Source organism: Aptenodytes patagonicus, chromosome Z (assembly GCF_965638725.1).
Source record: "Aptenodytes patagonicus chromosome Z, bAptPat1.pri.cur, whole genome shotgun sequence".
In the NCBI taxonomy this organism is placed as follows: Eukaryota; Metazoa; Chordata; class Aves; order Sphenisciformes; family Spheniscidae; genus Aptenodytes; species Aptenodytes patagonicus.
Genome location: NC_134982.1, coordinates 50,390,663 through 50,404,204, shown reverse-complemented (window position 1 = coordinate 50,404,204; position 13,542 = coordinate 50,390,663). Strand labels below are relative to the sequence as shown.

The 13,542-nt window shown below is 44.9% G+C and overlaps 1 protein-coding gene across 6 annotated transcripts in view; it reads left to right on the top strand.

Moving 5' to 3' along the window:
* Positions 1-360: 360 nt before the first annotated feature.
* The window catches only part of SEMA4D (semaphorin 4D), a 102,399-nt gene continuing 89,217 nt past the window's right edge, over positions 361-13,542 (top strand). For 5 of the 6 annotated variants that reach the window (XM_076361570.1, XM_076361568.1, XM_076361569.1 and 2 more), the window contains exon 1: positions 361-533. The gene's annotated coding sequence lies outside the window, so the exon portion shown is untranslated. Of the gene's footprint in view, positions 534-1,110; positions 1,145-13,542 lie in introns of those variants that run through there. The other variant, XM_076361566.1, reaches the window with a different exon arrangement.

Sequence of the window (13,542 nt, the reverse complement as noted above, 5' to 3'; positions counted from 1 at the left end):
CTCAAAACCTTTTCAAGCCACACGGCCCTAAATCGTTAGGGAGGAGCCGATTTGCTGGTACCATTACTAGGGGCGTCATCGAGTGGGCATCATCAAACTGTTGCCCCCTCTGGCCTCTCCGGCCGGGATGCTGCCGTTAACGGGGGTTGCGCTGGGGTAGGGGGAGGAAAACGTAAGAGAGTTTATTGAAAAGAGGGCGGAGCAGCCCCCCGGCCGACCCCCGCCAGTGCGGGGGCAGCCGCCCCGGGCCCCCCCCGGAGATCGAGGGCCGGGCCCGCCCCCCGGCGCCGTGCGGCTGCGGCCCCGCTCCGGGCGGGCACCGCAGCCCAGCACGCCCGCCCCGCGCCGGCCCTCGGCCGCCATACTGCGGGGCAACCCAAACTTGTTACACACGGGCACCAACTCCTCCTCCCGCCGCCGCCCTGCCCCCGCCGGCGCGGGGAGGAGGGGGCTGCGTCGGCCCAGCCTGCCGCGGGGAAGGCGCCGAGGCGGGCGGGGGTCGGGGCGAAGGGACTGCCAGCAGAGCCCCACAGGTAGGAGCGCCCGGCGGGGCAGCCTGCGCGCCGCCCGGGGCCGGGGAAAGAGGTGGCGGAGGTGGCGGCGGCGGCGGGGGGAGGAGGAGGAGGAGGAGGAGGAGGAGGAGGAGGAGGAGGAGGAGGAGGCGGCGGCGGCGGCGGCGGCGGCGCTGGCGGTGGAGGCGGAGGCAGAGGCAGAGGCAGGGCGGCCGGGAGGCAGAGCGGCCGCCGCTGGGGCGAGCGTCTGGCTGTGCCCGCCGTACCTCCTGCCGCTGCGGTGGGTGCGGGGGCTGCCGGGCTTGGGTCAGCACCGCGGCGGGGGGCCGGGCGGGTGGGCGGGCGGTGTCGGCGCACCTACGGAGCGGGACCTCCCGCCCGGCGGGGCCGAGCCCGCCCGCCGGCTCCGGGCAGGGGGCGCGGGCGGCGGCGAGGTGTGACCCGGGGCGGGCGCTGGCAGCCCCCGCCGGCGGCGCGGCCGGAGCGGAGTGGGGCGGGGAGGAGGAGCCTCCCGCAGCAAATGAGCGAGGGCTGGCAGGTTTATAAATGTGCTTTTTCTCCCACCACCCCCAAGCCCCGCTGACTCCGGCGGCAGCTCCCTGCCTGCCCGCCGCCCGCGGCGGCTCCCGCTGGTGCGTCCTGGGGCGACGGGCCAGCGCCCGGGCCCCCGCTGCCGGTCCTGGTTGCACCTGCCGCGGCGGCGGGGCTGGGCGGGGGCCGGGGGCACCTCCCGGGGATGGTGAATGCGGATGCGAGGCGTTTTCGCCCAGCCGGGAAGTGGCCCGGTCGTTTCCAAGTGCCAGCCCGGGTTGCCATTAATGTGTCTGGGCGCTGCAGGGAAGGCTGCTGTCTGCTGGGAACCGCGGTCCCTTACTCAGTGAATAGCAGGACGCTGTACTGGGTGCTTGCTGTCGGGAAACTGCCTGCATATGTTTTGAAGACCTATTACATGCTGGTTTATTTTTCAGCTGTCAGGAGAGTTTAAATCAGGTCTGCACAGAGGTGCTGAGTTTGTAAGGGATGGGTAAAGTGACATAGGAGTTTGCTGTCTATTCCTGTCTGCCCTCCAGCTAACTATAAGGGGTTGTCTTCTCTACTGCTTTGTGGAGGTGTGGGCTGCTTGGCGGTGTTTTCTGCGTATACGAAACCACGCGGCACCGGTGTTTAAGGGAGAAGGAGCGCATGGATGAATGCAGTGATTGTAACTTCATTGTTGCAGCTCGTTCCTATTATGTGACTGCCATTAGCAGGGAGGGGAACAGGAGCTTGTTCCTGCCCTGGTGTGGGAGGGAACCTGGTGGATCTGCAGGTTGAAGGGCATTTTCATGTCTGCTTTCTGGTTTCATGCGGAAACATTTTCTTGCCTTCCTCTTGCCTCCTGTCTTTATTATCGCCTACCTCTTTCAAGGAGATACTTCAGCTGAAAAATGCGAAACATTACTTTTAAGTCTATGACACCCAAGTATTTCCAGTAGGCTCTGGAAATCAATGTAGTAGTAAAGCCTCTTTTTTAAAAATTAAAATTCCAACAGTAATTAGCTGTAGGCTGTTGACTGCTTTATGACCATCAGGCTCAGAAATAGCTACTGATCTCATACTCCCTTTTGGATACCTATACCAGGTTGTGTTAGAGAACTGTTTAATGACTTCTTTTATTAGAAAGAGTACGAGCTTAGGCAGTTATGCAAGTGCACCTAAAGGAAGCCCTGCTGCCTGCGCGGCTGTGCGGATGGCATATGTGGAGGCCGTGCCGGAGTGGGAGTATCATTTACAAACTGGATTAGAAAGGGGCATTGTAGGAGAGAGAACCGCGTAGCTCATGTAGGGCGAAACACTGTATGTACCATGTTCCCTGCTGTGCAGGGAAGTGTATGAGTACAGTGTGCTGTCTGGGATGAGCAGGCTATGGAGGGGCACTCATAATTCTTTCAGTTAGCAGAGATGAGGTGCAGGCGGCTCTTTTCCACTGAAAGTAAATGAGTGGCAAGGGAATAGATTTCTACGTGTATGTTCATCAAGGGAAAAAAAAAGAAAGCTTTGCAAATGTGGTGCTGCGTTGACAGATGAAGTCTGTCTCTACTGGGATTTCTTGGCCTAGAGAGCAAATAATTCATCCCGCACCCCCAAAAAGCAATTATTCTGTGTACACTTTGTGGTGGTCAGGGTTTGCTACAGAGTCTGCTGACAAAAGCTGCTTGCAGTCATACCTACCAAAATAGGTCTATAGCTGTTTTGTTTTTTTTTTTTTTTTAAAGAAACAAAAGGCATCATAGCTGGTGGGGAGGGTGGTAGCTCCTTCCACAGCGAGTGAAGCATTTGATGTCAGTGTTTGATGTAAGTGGATTTATTCAAAACTGTAAGACCGATTCATAGATTTTTCTGGACACTGTAAGTACCGGTGTGCCTGGAGACTTCGTTTAATGTGCTGTGTTACCCTCTCTTTGCTGGTGTTATGACTCAGTCCCCTCTCCTCCCCCAATATAAACAGCTATTACATTAAATGCTTGATAACCTTTTGTTAACCTGCTCGCATGGATGCAGCTGTGCCCTGCCAAAAGTGTGTGGCTTTATACGATTTAGAGGTCCTGCAAGAAGGAGAGATGATCTGAATGCCCTGGTGCTTCCCCTGCTGGCTTGGCTCCTGAGCAGCTGAGATTCAGAGTTACCCGCTTCGTGCAACCTCTTACTGGGGAGGACCTGGAGGCCTCTCGAGAGGATCTGTAATCTGCCCAGGGCCACTTGGCTGGAGTTGGAGGCTGCACTGTGCTTGCTCTGCCGCGTGCTTTCACGCTCTTTCCCAGCCATCTTAAGGGGTGCATGTTGAATGAATGTTATGATGTTAAAATACATTGTCTTAGATGTTTTCTTGCAGTGAAGTAAGTGGAGGTCTCTTTCAGTCATGCCAAAATGAATTCTTGATCTGAGCTGCTATCACTTGGTCTAATACTTGCATATGCCACCTAGTTTGCAAAAGGTGTTGGATAAATTGGTAGATGGTTGTGCCTTAATTTGATTCTAAGGATGATGATCCAAAGTGGGACTCCTACTTAAATAAGTGGAAGTAACTATGATAGAAATGCTCCAAGATTTTGTTATCCCTGAACTCCTCAAATGTTTTGTTTGAGTTTTTGTTTTCTCTGGAAAAAATGGAATCTCAAGCCACAGTCGATGCAATTTTGTAGATCATAAGAAAATAAAGTATTTCCGATGAATGCTCAGGGATGAGGTTCTTTGTCCCAGTTTTTGCTGTGCAAAGATAACTTGAAATGAGTAGTGCCAGGGCAGGAAAGATGTAATTGCCAAGGTTGACCAACATTTCTTGTAAGCCTTCAGTGCTTCCAGGTGTTGGATCTTGTAAATACTCATATTATTCTATGATTTAAATGAGTTGAAAAATAGTTTCTGAAAGTGCATGACCATGAAAGTGTTACTCATTAATGGATGCTGATCTACTATGCTTTCCACTAAACTGAGGTTTAATTACTTGTAGACATGACTGAGAGAATTTTTCACAATCATTTACTTTTAGAAAAACGATGAAACAGTAATATATTCCAGGTAGCATGTGACAGTAAGGATGGAGACTTAAAGGTGACAACAAGAAGCAGCAAAGCAGGTCATGAAGTTCCCTGAGTTACCCTTTAAAGGTTCCTTTTTTTAGATTTGTGTATAAATTACTGTGCTGAAAGTTTGAAATGAGAATTCAGATTTTCATTATTGTGGTAATATTAAACAGTTTTGGAGTGTTCTTTGTTGTGCCTAATACTCAGCTGCTGTGTGCTGTGTTTAGTTAGCTGAAGAAAGGTGTGGCCAGTTGGGAGGTTGTATAATAAATAAGGATCTGGGAAGTGCTTTTGGCTGTTTTATTTGATTTTTCTTTACCTGAAGCTTTCCCCCTCCTCTGTCTAACTGGTCACTTCTCTGACGATAGAGCAGCATTTTATAAGGCCTTCTTCATCTGGCTTTGCATAGTCTTGTGCTTGAGTGTCTAGGCAGATAGGTGGAAGTGTATCGAAAAGAGTGAGGAAGGTCCCACTTGTTTTACCGGGGTCTTGAGTTGTGGGAAGATGAAGTGGCTGCAGAGTTGCTTTTTCAGTGTGGCGCACAACTGGTTCTGTATCAAGAGGAGCCTGTGAATGCTGAAAGGGTGCTTGCTGCAGCTGCCATTTGCAGAGTTAACTCAACTGTGCATTGATGTAGCTGTAACAGGCTGGGTGGAAGGTGTTTTAACTGTTTTTCCCTCTGATATGAGGGTTTCATCTTGGTTTCTTGGATGAGTTAATGAAAGGAGAGAAAAACTTCTTGTGTTCCCACAACTGTTCAGCTACAAACCAAAAGTAGCACCTCAGATTTCAGGCTAATGTGTGCCATCATCTTGTATGGGGAAGTTGCAGGTCTTGTTGTCCAGAACTGGATTAACGAGGTCTTGCATTTAATTGTGTTCTGGCCAAAAGGCTTTTATGTTCTGTCTTTTATCTACCTGTAAAGTTCCAGGAATGCAAAGGGCTGCTCAGCTTTCCGGCTGCAGGTATTGCTGCAGCCTGCCTTCACTATGAGGGAGGTTAGTGCCTGCAGTAAGAAGGGTGTTGCGCTCCACTTCTGCTGACCTTGGCTGTCCAGGAGCCGCTCTTTTCCCTCCTGCTCCCCACCTTGCCAAGCTGTGCTACAGCAAGCTTCTGGGTACGTGAACACGTTTCTGAAAATGGCATGAGTAAATAACAAGAAACTTATTTCTGGTACTATTAGCGTTTTTTTATGATGGGATGGAGGGAGAAGAAAGAAAAGACTTTTTTGAAAAATGAGGGGGCATGCATGTTGTTTGTAGTACTGCGACTCAGATTTTTGACAAGTAAGTGTTTTAAAGCACCAAACGGCAGACTTTACTTCAAGAGTATGTTCTTACAGTGCCTGAGGGCGAGAGAGACCGGATGGCAAATTAATAAAAACTGGGACTATGGATGTGAGTAGATAAGGAACTTTTGTAAGGACAGTAAATAAAGTTAAGCCCATGTATCAAATTTAGAACAAGTTTGTTAGTAATCTAGAAATAATACCCGTTTTCCTGTCTTTTCCTCCTCTTCTACCTATTTCTTTTTCTCTGTGTTCATGTACAGCAGTAAACTCATAATCTACCAGGCATTTTCTGCATTGATCCTCTTAAAAAATTAGTATTAGCCTATATATGGGGCAGACCAAAGAGGATTGAACACTGTGCTGCAAAATTAGTACCTGTTGGCCTTACTGCAAGGACAGGCAGGTTACATTTCACTTGTTCCCTCTCTCTGAAGAATGCTTTTGGTGCTGTGGTACGGCATGGGCTTGAGGGGAGAACAGGTGATCATGCATTGCGAGGAGCTTGATTTGTATGTTCCTGTGCACGATTGTGCATGCTGAGCAGATGGGTACATGACTGAGCACATATGAAATGTGTGGAATTAGCAGACTGGGAAATTGTGATGTCCTTAATGGATCTGATGACTCAACTGAGCTGGGAGACAGAAGAGGATATGCAAAGCAGGGGAAAATTTATGGAGACAGGCGTTTCTGCTGGGAAAGCAGGCAGGAGAGTAGAAACTTCTGCAAACTTTATTAGCTCTTTGCTGGTATGCAAGAGAGACCAACTGGTGTCTGGAAGTTAAAGCAGGTCTAACGCAACTGCAGTGAGGTGAGACAGGGTGGGGAGGCTGGTGTTCTCCTGTGCTTGAATATGACCTGCTGGGTCTGGACAGATTTGCATGCATTGCAAATGCCAGAGAGGGAGGAAAAGGGGGAAAAATGCATGAAACGTGATTATAGTTCTTGCTTCGTTCAAGAGTAGTTTTCAAGGGCAGGCTTTAACTGTGTTTCTGCTGAGTTTTACCTCCTTCCCCCAATATAAAGCAGGCATTCTCCTTGCCCCAAACGATTGTTTTTTATATGTATATGCTGGGTTGTGCTTGTTTGTTTTTTTTTTTTTTATAAACAAATGATGCTTTATGAACTTTGTCATTGTATATACAAAGAGATGCATAGAAAAGTGGAGTGTGTTTTTTTTAAAGAATGTCTGCTCTCATTTCCACTGAAAGAGATAATGTGTTATGGTTGTTTGTTTCTGGAAAAACAATGCAGGATGTAGGGAAGAGACCCAGAGATGTGAAAGTTCTTGGATTTGTATTTGAATTCTCTCTCAGTCTAAATTTGATGTGTTTTGGGGAGAATGGAACAATGCAGACTTACTTTTAAACAAAGTGCACTATGAATTTATGTCTTAAATCAGGTTGTTGAGGTTGCGCTTGGCTTTGCTTAGGATTGTTGTAGTTAAACTCTCAAGTTTGAAATACTTCAGAAGGAGCTAGCTGTCTTTTACATTGTTTAGTGTAAAATAGGTTGGTCAAAGTTTGCGTGAGGACGTGCTAAATTTGGTAATTTATCTCTGTAAAATGCATTATTGTAACTTCCCAGTTTGCAAGTTGTCTCTTGTGACAGTAGGAAAGCATAAGCCTGCTATGCCTTGTGGCGTTTGGGACTGTCACGTGCACGTGGGTAACACTGGTATGTTCTGGAGTTGTAATGACTTTTAAGTATTGATACAGTATTTTACAGATACCTTTCTCTGTGCTTTTACCTCATCCAGTAATGCTTGAATTTATTCAGAAGCCATTTATTAAATCACATTTTAGAAGTAAAATCCCAGTTGTTAACGCTGTTCAGTGAAACCAGATGAGATTCTTCTCGCTCACCAGAGGACATAAGGAAGACAGAGTTTGTGGAAAGAGGCTATACCTTTCATTGGACCAACTGATATAATTGGGGAAGTGATGGGAATATAGACAGGCTTTTGGACAATCAACCTTTTCTCAACCTAACCTAATAAAATATTTATCACCCTTCCCTGTAAGTCCCATCTTGGATGTTCTTGGTAGGCTCTGTAATTCTTGCCAGACGTTGTAGTGTGGGCCGTGAGATATTTCTGTGTGTAAATCTGTATTTAATTTGAGTATGGTAAGAATGATCTGCAAAGCATTTACAAACAGAGGAGTGTTCTACACGCAGAAGTTAGTAGTCAGGGCCCTGACCTTGCTAGCAGGTTTGTGTGGGTGGAGGTTGGGGATATGCCTGAAGAGGTTTACCTGCAGAACAGGGGCCTTGCACGAGCATAGTGTCCTGACGGCTCAAAAAACAAAATAAAAAAATTGAAAAATAGTTGCCGTAGTAACAGGGCAGTAATGCTTGGGCAGTAATGCTTTAATTTGTCATTTTGCATATAGAAGTCTGCCAGAGCAATGTTGTGCTCAAAGCTTTTTTCCTCTCCCACACTTCTGTTGTTTCTTTTAACAAAAAGTACGTAAAACAGCCAGAGGCAAGAAATTATGCATTCCTGTTTTCACTCAGCAATTGCGTAATTACTAAGGATTTGCTAGTGATGCATATGTATGTGCACACAGATCCCCTTCCATATTTGGCTGCAGATGTACCCTATCTGAAGGGTCCATTTGTCAGAAAATTAGTTGTCCAACAGAACTGTAGGTGCAAAGAAAATAAATTCCTTTGACAGAACTAATATTCCCCCCTCCCCCGCCGCCAAGAATCAAAAAAAATCCATGAAGCCACTAAAAAGTATCTGTCTTTTGCTCAGGAGTAAGAATTACATTTTTTTTTTTACCTGTTAAAATCTAGATACATTTAGATGAGAGAATGGCTGCCTTTTTCTTCTTGAAATTATTGGGGTTGTTAAATATCTGCAGTTACGTATTCAGATGCCTGGCCCTGTTGAAATAAGTTTACTTCAGTTGAATCTGACAAAGTTTTTACACCAAGTGTCAGGGAAATTGATAAACTGCCTTGAAAGGTCATCCTGATTATCTGCTAGGTAAGTGAGACATATAATGGCCTTTTCGTTTTGCTTTTGCACAGGATTTAGTTGTGAGGAATTTTATGGTAAGTATGTAAGACAGACCTTTTCATAGGCTTAAGAGCTTTCCTCTCTGTACAGTTCAATCTCCCCAAATAATTAAATAAATAAAACCCCAACCCATATGTATACATTCACAGCATATTAATTGTTTAAAATATTTGACTAGCTATTTTCAGTAAGGCTAGATACTACTGAAATAGTGTTGTCTTCAAATACGCAAATAAATACGTGTATCTTGAATCTCGTATTTTGTGTGTTCAAGGGATTTATTATTGCAGTGGCAGAGGGTGTGTGACATAAATCTATTTCATACAAACACATATGGCTGTGTGAATTAAATGTGTGTATTTTAAAGCTAAAATTAGTATTTGCTCACAGAATTAAGATTCTGATAAGGAAACACTCCAGTGGTTGAATTTGCCTATTTGGAATTGATTTTTAAAAAGAAAAAAAAAAAGGCTGTGCTTGCATCTTCCCTGAAATGGGCCTCCTATGTGCATAAATTGATTGTGCATCAAATGGTACATGCTGATATTCAGGAATTCCACTGAGGTTTTTAAGAACTTTTTCCTGCTTTAGTCCTGACAGCCACCAGGGGAAAAACTGACCATTATTCAGAGCCCGTCTTCTGTTGTCTAATTTAATTGTTGGCTTTTATGAGAGTTCAGTTCCTGTCGCTGCATGCCTGCCTCTGTTTTTCTTCATAGCTGTGCCTTCATCATCTGGAATAGGATGCAGATTTATTATGTCAATTGCTTTGGAAAACGAAATTTCTCAACAGATTATGAAATGATGCTTTTGATCAGGTGAAGCATCTGATGGCCTTTGCACTCTCTGGTTTCTGCTTAGTGTTTGCTGAGAAGGTTGTACACGTTGAAGACCAATTTGCCGCTGTATGAAGGATGTTGCTGAAATAGGTCTGGGAGCGCGTCCAGGGGAAGGGGTGAGTGCAGCAGAAAATCAGTTGAGCAGGAGTAGTTAATGTTTGTCTGTGGAAGGTGAATGGAGTCAGCTGTGCTAATTTCTGTGCAATAAATGGGCTTTGGGAGTCAAAGGTGTTAATTTGACCCTGTCATTACACAGCGCTCGGTAGTGAAGGGAGCTTTGAGGTTCCCACTGAGAGATCTTGGCCTGTGTATTTCCATGGCAACTGACATCACTTAAACATTTATAACCTTTGATTAAAGATACAGAAAGGAGGAGAAAACCTTTTAAACGTTACAAATGTAAAGCTTTAACTAGGTCTTTCATTTTAACAATATCCCTTATTTACATTCCTTGGAGTGTGGAGGTTTTATAAGGAACGCAGCTGTCCCTTCCCCATTTGGTAGACTTTGAGATGACATTTCGGGGTAAATGTGATGTTCTGGAGATAGCTATCTGACTTTGATCATAGCTGCACTGACGTCACTCCACCAATTTAATTCCTATTTATTTACATCAGTGTATTTTATATCAAAATTATACTTTAAGTCTATTATGCAAGGAGATTTGTGTCTCTGATAAAAGGGTTTGAGGAAAAAAACTAATTCTGTGCTGAATAAAATTTATTTTTAAAGAGGAGGAATGTGAGATATACCCTAAATTATAGTCTCTTAAGCGGTATAATGGCTGTTACACAAAAGCCTTTTGCTAGTGGGGAGAGCAAGCTGTTCCTGCAGAAACTGAGGTTTGCTGTTGGCTTGCAAACTGTGTGGAAGGGCATGTTTATGCTTGGTGCATCTTCCCATCCCTCCTTTCTCTCCCCCACGTGCATGTTCTTTAAAGTATTTTACTTCATGCTACGGTGGCCAGATAGCAGTGCTGTGAAAGAAATGCTCTCCATTCAGGTCAGGTATTCTCATGTCTAATGCTCAGGTGCGGCATGTTACGCTTTCTGGGAGTTTCTCACTGCTGAAAAGCAGTGGAATTTTGGAAGCAAATTGAATGATTTTCCATTATATTTTTCTGCTTTCTTTTTAATCTTGGGGGTTTTTTTTCCTACTTCTTTTATTTTTGCCACCTGCCACTCTTTTTGAATCATCCTTGTGGAGATGGAGGAAGTACTGAATAAGCTAGTGGATTTCATGGTTATGCTACCAAAAGTTGAGCTGTAATTTCAGGACTACCACAGTGGGAGCTCTGAAGAGGGATGAAATAAAGCTGTGTTTCTTCTACGCCTTTACTTTGGGCAGCTGAAATTTGGCTTTGCTTTGTACTAATCAGTACTGACTGTAGGTGAGGGCAGAAGTGGTACGACTGGCTTGGTGAGAGAACATCGCAAGTGTAAAGGGCTGTTTTACTGGGACTGCATGCTTCAGCATTTCACCATCACTTCTTTTCTTTCCAAAGGAAGAGGTGTATAGATCCTGCTAAGTCTAACAGCTGGTGATTGGTAGTTTAAATGGACAGGGCTGGCTACGGTTGCCAAAACAGAGAATTATACTGCTACAGATGTATTGTTCCATCCGAATTTCTAAGGCTGAGCACACTGTATGGTTGTTAGTAGCCTCATGTGCTGCTTCTGCTGGAACTGCGGAGCAGCCTTCATGCTGCTCTGGTACAAGCCCTTAACATTCCTCGAGAAAGTTTTTAGTACTGAAAGACCTGGTTGGTTACTGTGGAAAGTTCATAATGACTATGCAAACATGACTGGAAAGTTTGTGATACTGGGATATTTATAAGGATGTCCTCCATTATAGAAGAGACAGAAAGGAAAAGAAAACTTGGAGGAAAAATGAAAGGTCATTGTGAAATTTTTTTTTTTTTTTTTTTTTCATCCGGGCTAGCTATGGATGTTGATGCTGTTACTAATCCATGCAGTTTTGGGCTGGGAGTGATTTTTCAGTAGCTGTTGTGATATGAGTAAGTACTTCTGGCTATCCTGTGAAATAAGAGAAATAACTTTTCTGGTGACATGTTGCCTGCTTGGGATCTAAATAGGCTTTTGAAAAGCAGGACCATACAGAGGTCATCCTGATGTTCAGGCTATGTGTCAAGTGGACTTGGCATAGTTACAGCATTTCCCACCATTTTCATGAATCAGAAAGGTGGGGTTTGGGATTAGTAAATTTTTTTTTTTCTTTTTGAATAGTCAGAGGGTGAAAGCCATACAGCCCAGCCTCAGGAAACAGCCCAACGTGTCCTCTGTGTTGAAATGTGCATGTACAAGTGTGGACAGCTTGACATTATATATTCTTGTGTTGCATTTTGTATGCTTCCTTTTAGTATATTGAAATGTTTGTGATCCAGTGCACGTTTTATAACAGTGATGTCATCATGAAATGAGTTGGCTCATTTACAAGGATTGTAAATGCACAGGTGTTACTAGTGTTAAGAGAACTGTGAGCTGTGTTTTTATGTTCTACAAACTTAGAAGATGCTGCCTTCAGAGTGATTTCCCCACCCCCCTCTTCTTTTCTTCTTGTCTGAGTTCCTTAGTCCACTTTTCGTACCTTTAAAATAACTACCCATTCTTAATTTTTTTACATACTATCAGCCATTCTACAGCTCAGGTGGCTTTTTGTGAAAGTTCTTGATTAATCCTTGTTGTTTCTGTTCTGGAGATGTGTAGGTGGAAGAGCTCTGTAATGAGAGGAGCATGGTTACTGCTCGCAGGTTGTGAGGAGAAGGGGTTGAAGACTTGTACAGGCATCAGGGCACTTGCTGGGTAATCCTGGTCCCTTGAATGGCAGCATCCCCAAAGGGCTAGGTTTGGGGAGGAGCTCTGTAGTGGGGTGGCATACTCAAACCCTCTGAGGGCGTTTGTGGGCTCAGCTAATGGCCTGCGCTGGTGGCAGGTCAGTGATGAAGCTGGCCTTACCTGCTGGTAGAAGTCTACTCTCGAAGCAAACTGATTAGTGTTTTGAAAAAGAATGGTGATTTGGTATGGGGGGATGTAACAACTCAGGTTGACCCACTAGCAATCTGGAAAGGAAAGAAAGCTCTAAAAGTTTCCTAAGTTAACTGAAAAATGTGCACCAGAATATGAATGTGGACAAAATAAAGACCTGTCTGAGAATGAAATCTCTGGAGTTAGTAGTGGTGGTGTTTTGCAAGGCACTTCTCTCAGACAGACACACGCTCACGAGGCTGAAAACAGAAGTGCCTTGGCCCTAGTTGGGGATCGGGTCCAGAGAGGTGTCTCAGTTAGTATGCTTTCAGATCCTTAAAAGTAAGGATTTCTTTGGCTGAGCTCCTTTTCGATTGCTGAGGTATGAGGTGTTGTTTTGGCAACTTTTGTTTTTAACCAGAGTTAAACTGCATTTTAAGGCTGAAGCAACTACTGGATCAAGTTGCCTTACCACCTGAATACAAGACATTATGCGAGTGTATCCAGGTACACCCATGAAGAGGGCTGTCATTTGTCTTCGGGTGGAAGAATGCTCTCAGTGAAACGCCAAAGTCACAAACCCCCTTTCTAAGGTGTTTTTGTTCTAGTGGTTACTTACCAGAGAAGGAAAACCATGTGGTTTTCATCAGCTCCTGTGATGGGGAGGGAGAGCACTCCCATACCTGTCATACGGTGCGGAGAGTGGATTGGATCAGTGCTTGAGGAAAGAAAACCTTGTTTGATAGCTTGCTTCTGTATCGCTTACAACTAAGATTTTAACTGCTATTTCAGGGTCCTGAAAACTTGTTTAGGAGCTTTGTGAGGGTTTTTGTCCTGTTTCATTGCTGAGAGAATAATAACAAGCAAGCTCCAGGTAAATAATATAATTTGAAACTTCCTAAAAGGCAGATAGAGATGCGTAGAGGTGGGGAACTGAGTTGTCAAAAATTAAAGATCTTGAAAGTGCATGTTGGAGTTTGAAGATGGGTACACAAGAAGTGGGACAGACCCTGATGATCTGAACGTGCACCTCCAGCTGGAAAGGTGTTGCAGCAGCTCTGAACTTGTGTGTTCAGACCATGATGATTGGGGAGTCTTGGTGATCGGTTCATCTAGATCCTGAAGTGTCTGTCTGGATAAAGCTCAGCTGGAATAGATATGTACGCAGGAGATAATATTGTAGCCTTTGTTCAGAATTTGCAGGGTTTTATGTTGGCTTCTGAAAAATGTTTTAATGGCTTCACTAAAAAGAGCAGTGTGGATTTTTAATGTAGTACTTTCACTACAGCCAGTAGCACTGTGAACACGTTTGTTTAGATGTCCAG